General features: G+C 41.7%; 1 pseudogene; it reads left to right on the top strand.

Annotated features, from left to right (window-relative positions):
* Positions 1 to 2,236: 2,236 nt before the first annotated feature.
* LOC123797200 (small ribosomal subunit protein uS5m pseudogene) lies at positions 2,237 to 3,434 on the top strand (annotated as a pseudogene).
* The last annotated feature ends 4,320 nt before the right edge of the window (positions 3,435 to 7,754 follow it).

The raw sequence follows: 7,754 nt of genomic DNA on the forward strand, positions 1-7,754 counted from the left end.
GCCACTGATTCTCAAACCACAGTCCCCTTAAGAGTAAAATAATGCCTGGTATTTATGTTACAACCACCAAGAAATGCAAAGATACAGCCGAGACTAAGAAATATGTGATGTGCCTGTTTGAGTCTTGAGTATTTTTTCATAATGTTGTATCAACTGTAGAACTATGAGGATGTCATACTCCCATAAAGCACATCCCTCTCTTAAAGCAACTTTCCACTCTGAATCGTGTGTGTGTGTGTGTGTGTGTGTGTGTGTGTGTGTGTGTGTGAAAGAGAGACAAAGAGAGAAAGTCAAAGAGACAGAAAGAGAAAAGCAGCAGAGTGAATGAAGGAATGGTATAAGGAGAGACAGGTCCCAAAGGCGTAACCTTTACCCAAGGTTGTATCATTTCCTTTGCATTCCAAATCAGCCAGTACCAATCACCTGGCCTACAGGAAGCCTGGTTCATAGAGGTCAGTACTGGGGCCTTACGTGTGAGGAGATACGGTCAACCCAATTAGCTGGAAAGGACAGAGCAAAGGTAGGCTTTATGGAGATACCAGTCTTCCAATACCATTCTGATGCTTCCTAACTGTAATAACTGTAGAGACCCAAGTTTGAAAGATATTTCTTCCTTCTGAGTTCACTGCTACTTCTATTTCTACTTAACTTCCATATGACTAATAAATATTAAAAGCCAATCATTTTCAACAAACCCTTTCTTCCAGATCTACCCTTGCTTCCTCTCCCTGCTTCTTCACACCTCACAGTTCTTTCTTCCTTGCATCTCTTTATTCCACTTTCTTTCTGCTCATTATCTTTTATCTAATCTTCTTTCCCCCTCTCCACCTTTCTATCTTCCCCACTTTGAGCTCCCTTTGCCATGTTCTTCATCCCCTCCTACCTTAACCTCCTTCCTTCCCTTCCTTCCAACCACCATGATTCTCTGAAACTGCTGATACTTAGATTCAAAGTTGTTGTTTTTTTAAAGGTTTTATTCACTCGTTTGAGAGAGAGAGAGAATAAGCAGTGGGGAGTAGCAGAGGGAGAGGGAGAAGCAGGCTCCTTCACTGAGCAGGGAGCCCAACAAGGTGGGGGGGTGGATCCCAGGATCTGGGGATCATGACCTGTACCCTGTGCCAAAGGCAGACACTTAACCAGCTGAGCCACCCAAGTGCCCCACAAAGTTTTTGAATATAGTCAAACCTCTGTGGTTTATTATAATTGGGGAAAAAAAAAAAGATCATTTAACTTAATGGAAATTTTGAGGAAGAAAACTTTTCTTAAAGAAATGGGGTTTCAAAGCATTCCAGGACAAAGCAGTGAAACCACTGTCACAGGAAGGCAAGCTGCAAAAGCACTTTAACTGATAACATATTTATAATTAGTGTATCCATTGTCTGAATGCAAATGTTTCAGCTGAAGGCCTTCACTCTCAATCAGCATAACATTTCCCTTGTTTAATCTATTAATTTACTTAGCAACCCCTTTTTCATAGATGCAGGTTAAACAAGGATTCTAACAAAACTTTCTGTCCCAGCAGATGGCCCATAGAAACAGCCTTGCTAGTCTAATCAAAACAAATTTTGCACAACAAACACTTGCTCTGTTGAATGGCCTTGTCACAATCACACTCTATGTCAGAGTCATTCTCCATAAAGGAAAAAAATTTTAATTGGTAATATTTGCTGCTTGCATTGTAAGCAGGCAGAGCTGGCCTTACATATAAATACGAAAATAGTCTGTCGGCTAGGTCCTGCTCAATCCTTTTCTTATCGTTCTCCCTTCTATCGCACTTGGGCTCCCGCATCCCATGAGCAAGTGGTCTATTTCCCTGCCTTCCATGGAAGTGCCTCCTTCTTCCAAGGGTCAGTTCCCATCCCCTGGAAAATCCATCCATTTATAAAGCTGTTAAAAGGAACACTATTGCATTTCAAGAATCCTTTTATTATTTTACCAATCAACCCTGATTTCTGTAAAATTTAACTTACTTTAAAAAAATGTCTGCTGGATTTCTAAAAGAATTTTATATCCTGAGGCGCTCCCAGGGCTCCACCGTGCGGTCGCGGTGCGCGCTGCGGGCTGCCTCCCTGCGCTGTGTGGCGCGCCCGGGGAGGGCGGGGGGAGTCACAGCTTTACCTAAACACCTTTCCAACAGCTTCCATTTCGGCATTGAAGACTGTTCTCAGCAACGACCCTTTGTCATATCCAGGAATCAGAGACAACCATCATTTCACCAGCTTGCCCCGTGGCTACAGACACAATGCTGTATTTCTTCTCCCAGTAATTTGATGGGTCAACAGTATAGATCCTATAACTTCTTCACTAAATTGACAGCAGATGAGCTTTGGCAAGGCGCTTTGGCAGAGACTGGAGCAGGAGCAAGAAAAGGAAATGGGAAAGGAACTGAGAAAAAGACAACAAAGGATCTGAACAAGGGTCAGATCATTGGTGAAGGGTGTCATGGCTTCCTCTGGCCTGGTCTGAATGTCTCTCTTATAAGAGAGGGAGCTGTGCAGACCATTGCCCAAAGAAGCAAGGAAGAGCAGGAGAAGGTAGAGGCTGACCTGGTCCAGCAGAGGGAAGAGTGGGACCGCAAGAGGAAGAGGAAGTTTAAACGGGAGCGAGGATGGAGCAGAAACACATGGGGAGGCGTCAGTCTTGGCCCCCCTGACCCTGGTCCCAATGGAGAAACATATGATGATTTTGATGCCAGGATACTTGAGGTAAGAAATGTTTTCAATATGACAGCAAAAGAGGGAGGAAAAGAAACCAGCCCGTGTCCTGGTCGGTGTGGGGAACGGCAGAGGAGCTACAGGTTTTGCCACTGGGAAAGACATTGATCAGATGGACGCTTTCAGAAAAGCAAAGAACAGAGCAGTTTGCTATTTGCATTATATAGAACGACGCGAAGACCATATGATATTCCGTGACATATCTTTAAGATTTAAAAGGACCCATATCAAGATAAAGAAACAACCCAGGGGCTACGGCCTCCACAGCCATGGGGCCATCATCACCATCTGCCGGCTCAAGACATGTATGCCAAGGTCTCTGGGTTGGTTCACATGGTCAACCTCCCATGGGGCCTTTTCCATGGGCTCTCCCACAAGGAAACCCATCAACAACTGGCTAAGAGTCTCCACTTGGTAGAATTCCGGAAGGAATATGGCCCTCTGCCCATCGTGGTGGCCTCCCACCAGGAAGCCTTGAGAAAGGATCCAAAGCCAGAAGATGAGGTTCCAGATATCAAACTGGACTGGGAAGAAGTGAAGGCCGCACAGGGAATGAAGCACTTAGTGTGGTCGAGTTGAAAGAGAGCCGCCACCTGCGCTTCCCTCTGGCCTAGTACAGTAGCAGTAGCTGGTACCATCCAGCACTCTAGAGGAGACTCAACCCGTCTCATGTTGGAATGTCACTTTCTTTTTAAAGGACAGGCCAATCTTCTTTATTGACAAATAATAAATAACTACAGCTTTAAAAAAATTTTATATCCTCTTCTGAATCAAAGAAATAGAGCTTTGAATTTGATTAACATGAGGTCTCAAAGAACTTACGTTGTCAATACCCCATCCTATGAAATGTACTCTTTACCCACAACCCAGCCTGGACCCCCTTTTCAGAGAGTGCACACCCACAGCTTCTGGTGAGAGGCTTCTTTAGCACTGTTGATGACTACATAACCCATAGAGTTCCTCAGTCACTGTTGATCAGGGCCGGACCTTACCCAAAATGAGCCAGTTAATTCTCTTTCCAGAGAAACTGAGAAGAAAATTGAGAGATTCCAGTTATCTGGAATCTAAGGGCCTATATGTTTCCGTACACCTAAATGCTGGGACAGGATCAGTTTTAGCGTGATGATGACATGCCCTCTTTGCAAACTGGCCTAAAATAAGTTGACCATTTATAACTATTAGGTTCTTTCACTAAAGGCAGAAGCAATAATATTTTAGCCTCAGGACTAAGCTAAACTTCTCATCACAGTTGGACAACAGAACCCAGGAACAGAGCCAAACGAGTCCTAAGACAAGAAAGGCCCTTCCAGAAGTATACTCATATTTGCTCATATAAAGAAGAGTTGCATACACAATATTTCTAGTCAATCCCTATATCTTGAACATCACACATTTCACTAATTCAAAGTCATTTCTAATGCCCTTTTGGCTAATATTAAAACTGTCTAGAAATAAGTAGAGGTAAATATGGTTGCAACCTGTAGGAGCAGTCTTTCGAGTGTGGATTTCTGGTTAAGTTCTTTCAAATGCTGACTAGTGTATGTTGCCAGTTTCCTGGGAGCAGTGTCTGGTTGAGTACTTCAAAATTCAAAATTCAATTACTGGCTTCCCAAGTAAATATCAACTATGCATATATAGATGTATATATACACACATATGCATACACACACACGTGTGCATCCATATATATGTGTATGTGTAGAACAGATATAGCTAGACATACACACGTACTATCTTCACTGAAGTGTTTTAAAATAGATATAGACATTGTACAGCTGTGTGTTAGCAGAGCCTAAGTACCCAGTTTGCAGAGAGGAAGATGAAACTGATGTCAACAGGGAATACCTGAGGACTCAGGGGAAGAATTCTTAAGACTGCTATCTTCATTTTCAGTAATTTCTCTATCTGGTTTCCATCCTTTGTGAGACCTATCTGTACTTCCTTCTCTGGGCTTATGCAAGATATCCTTATATCATCATATTAAGTTTCTCCTCTTCCATACACTAATTTGAGTATATTCCGTTACTACCAAACAATCCTAGACTAAAAAATTAATACTATTCTCACAGAGTTAATATAATTACAAACAAAAATTTGATATATTAGTTAGCTTCCCAGCTTCATTATAGATTAAAGTATGATTTCCATTAGGCCTATTAAAATACTAAAGTAGCTCAAGGACTGTATTTGCCATCTTCACAGACTCCTTCCCCCAGTTGAGAACCACTAAGCAGTTTTGTGAATGTTCAAGTGATTTTCTCTAAACATTTCTAAGCATATGTGTATTTTAAAAGAGGATACTTTTTAGGGGCGCCTGGGTGGCGCAGTCCTTAAGCGTCTGCCTTCGGCTCAGGGCGTGATCCCAGCGTTCTGGGATCGAGCCCCACATCAGGCTCCTCTGCTGGGAGCCAGCTTCTTCCTCTCCCACTCCCCTGCTTGTGTTCCCTCTCTTGCTGGCTGTCTCTCTCTGTCAAATTAATAAATAAAATCTTTAAAAAAAAAAAAAAAGAGGATACTTTTTAAGCTCAACCAACCTTTGCTGAGTTCTTGATATATTCAAAGAACTATCTTAAGTGCTAGAGGATATTTAAAGGTAAAAGACATTTTCTTAACCCCAGGGTTGGGGTTCTATTAGCATTCTAATGATGGGAATGAAGGACTAGGAAAGCACACAAATGACTACAATAAAAGGTCAATAAAGGTAGTAAGTGTCATGAAAAGTATAAATTCTGAAGGGGTCTGAAGGCAAAGGATAGTTTACTAAGCTCGGTACGTACGAGTCCACAAAACTCTCAGAGTACTGGGTAGATACTGAGAGACGGTATGGTCTGCATAGGCAGGGATACAAGAAAGAGGAGGGAAGGCCTACCAGGCAAGAGAAACTGCAGGGAAGTACACAGTCTGCAAATCAGAGGGCCTGTTCTAGAAACAGTAGGAGTTTGCTTCTGGTTGAAAATGCCTGAAGACATGATGTGTGAGAAAGACTAGAAAGGTAGGTTTGGACAGATTGAAAGTCCTGAGTCACACACCAAAGTTTTAAAAACTTTGTTCTATTGTCGGGGCGGGGGGAGGGGGTGGTGGAGTCAGAGCAGTAAAGTGGCCTGATAAATTCTGTATTTGAAAAAAGTACCTCTAGGGAGAGAATGTAAAGAGCATGGAAGACAGGAAATAGAGCTGGGAAGCCAGTTAGGAAGCTGTTAAGTCCTCCAGGTGAGAGAGTTAATGAGATGCTATTCTAGGGCAGCTGCAGGGAGAATAGAAATGAAGGGATAAAACCGATAATCACTATAAAAGTAGAGTTGACAGGATAAGATGACAACTTAGGAAAGCTTGAAGGCCTACAAAAAAAATGACTTAAAAGCTCTTAACCATGAAGATTTGGTTTGCTCTTCTTTAAAAAGGAGTTGTGGGGCACGTGGGTGGCTCAGTCAGTTGAGCATCCAGCTCTTGGTTTTGGCTCAAGTCATGGTCTCAGGGTTGCGGGATTGAGCCTCCCATTGGGTTAGGTGCTCAGGGGGAAGACTGCTTCGCTCCTGTTCCCTCTGCCCTGCCCCTCTCCCACTCACTTTCTCTCTCTCTCTCTCTTTCAAAATAAATAAACAAATCTTTAAAATAAATAAATCTTTAATTAAATAAAAAGTTGTTATTTTCTTTACAATATTTTGTGAGAACGAAGGGTATGATGCAGGTAAAGGGAACACCTAACAAAAAGGGATTTATAAAGACCAGAAAGAAAAAAAAAAATTTCTAAAAGCAAGCTAGGGAGCCATTTTTTACAGGAAGTAACTTAGAGCCACAACGTTTGATTGCATATAGAAGACTCTTCTAGGCAAAACCAAGCCTACGTCAGAGCCACACCTGGCATGAGTTCCCCACAAGTTTCAGTACATTGTTATAGAGGGTTCAGAGACATGTCAAAGACTAAGATTACTATTCATTATTAACATCAAATAGCAAAAGCTTTACTGGCAATAAAAAAAAGAGTGAGAAGCGGGAAGTTAACTAAAAATGACACCAAAGTAGTTGACCTGGCAGATCAAGTACAAGAACCGAGTCTATGTCAGCCATAAGAAGACTAAGAGATGGAGTGATGCTCGAACCGACCAATGGTGCAGTTCTAAAACTAACTCCGTAATAACTAGGGAGTAACATCTAATATGGCTGGTTAGTGAGCAGCTCAGTGAAAATCTTGGCCGAGGGTGGACGAAAGGGCTGCTTTTTGCAAATTCCATCAGATAATTAAACGCTAATGTCCTCCTAAGTCATTGTATGTATTTACATACATAAGACAAGGTAATACATTGATGTCCCTCTTTTGTATCTAAAAAGTTATTTGTTAATATACCATCTTTGGAAGAATTGAGAATAATCACCCATATCATTCCTTTCTTATTCTGTGGCTTAGAAGTGGAAACCCAATGACATGGCCAAATGTCAAAATCTTCTATTTGCACTGTATCATACGATAACCAGAGCTGACCAAGGTATTAAGCAGATTTGCTGATCTAGGAATGCATTGCATAGAAAACACAAGGAAAATGAAGGGAAAAAAAACCTACGGAAGTTCCTCCCTTCTGTCAAACTGTGCAATAGCTAGAGCTATAGTAATACCATTGATAAAACTGAGTAATTAAAGTCTGAACTTTGAAACATTGGCCATGTGTAGACAGAAGCAGGCAAAGGGAAATGGTCATTCAGACAGGGCTGGCATGTGACCCAAACTTGTGAAGGACACTGCAGAAGATACAGGGGCACACCAGAGAAGACGCCCAAGAAGACCAGGACAAAAATGATTCCTGGAGCTGTTCCTACATAACACTTCTGCCAACTTCTTATTCAGAAAAGACTAGAGTAAATGTTCCCATATTTAGGTTAACTCTTTAATATGATGTATTTATAATGTGAGTTCTGTCAATTTATTTTTAAAATTTCTGTTAAGAAATATCCCCCTCCTACTCTAGCCCCAGTCAGATATTGTCAAGATGAATATTTGAACCAGATGTATCCTAATTAACATTTGTAATTAAAATTCTGTGGTCC

Source organism: Ursus americanus, chromosome 29, assembly GCF_024610735.1.
Source record: "Ursus americanus isolate L20-20 chromosome 29, mUrsAme1.1.p, whole genome shotgun sequence".
Taxonomy (NCBI): domain Eukaryota; kingdom Metazoa; phylum Chordata; class Mammalia; order Carnivora; family Ursidae; genus Ursus; species Ursus americanus.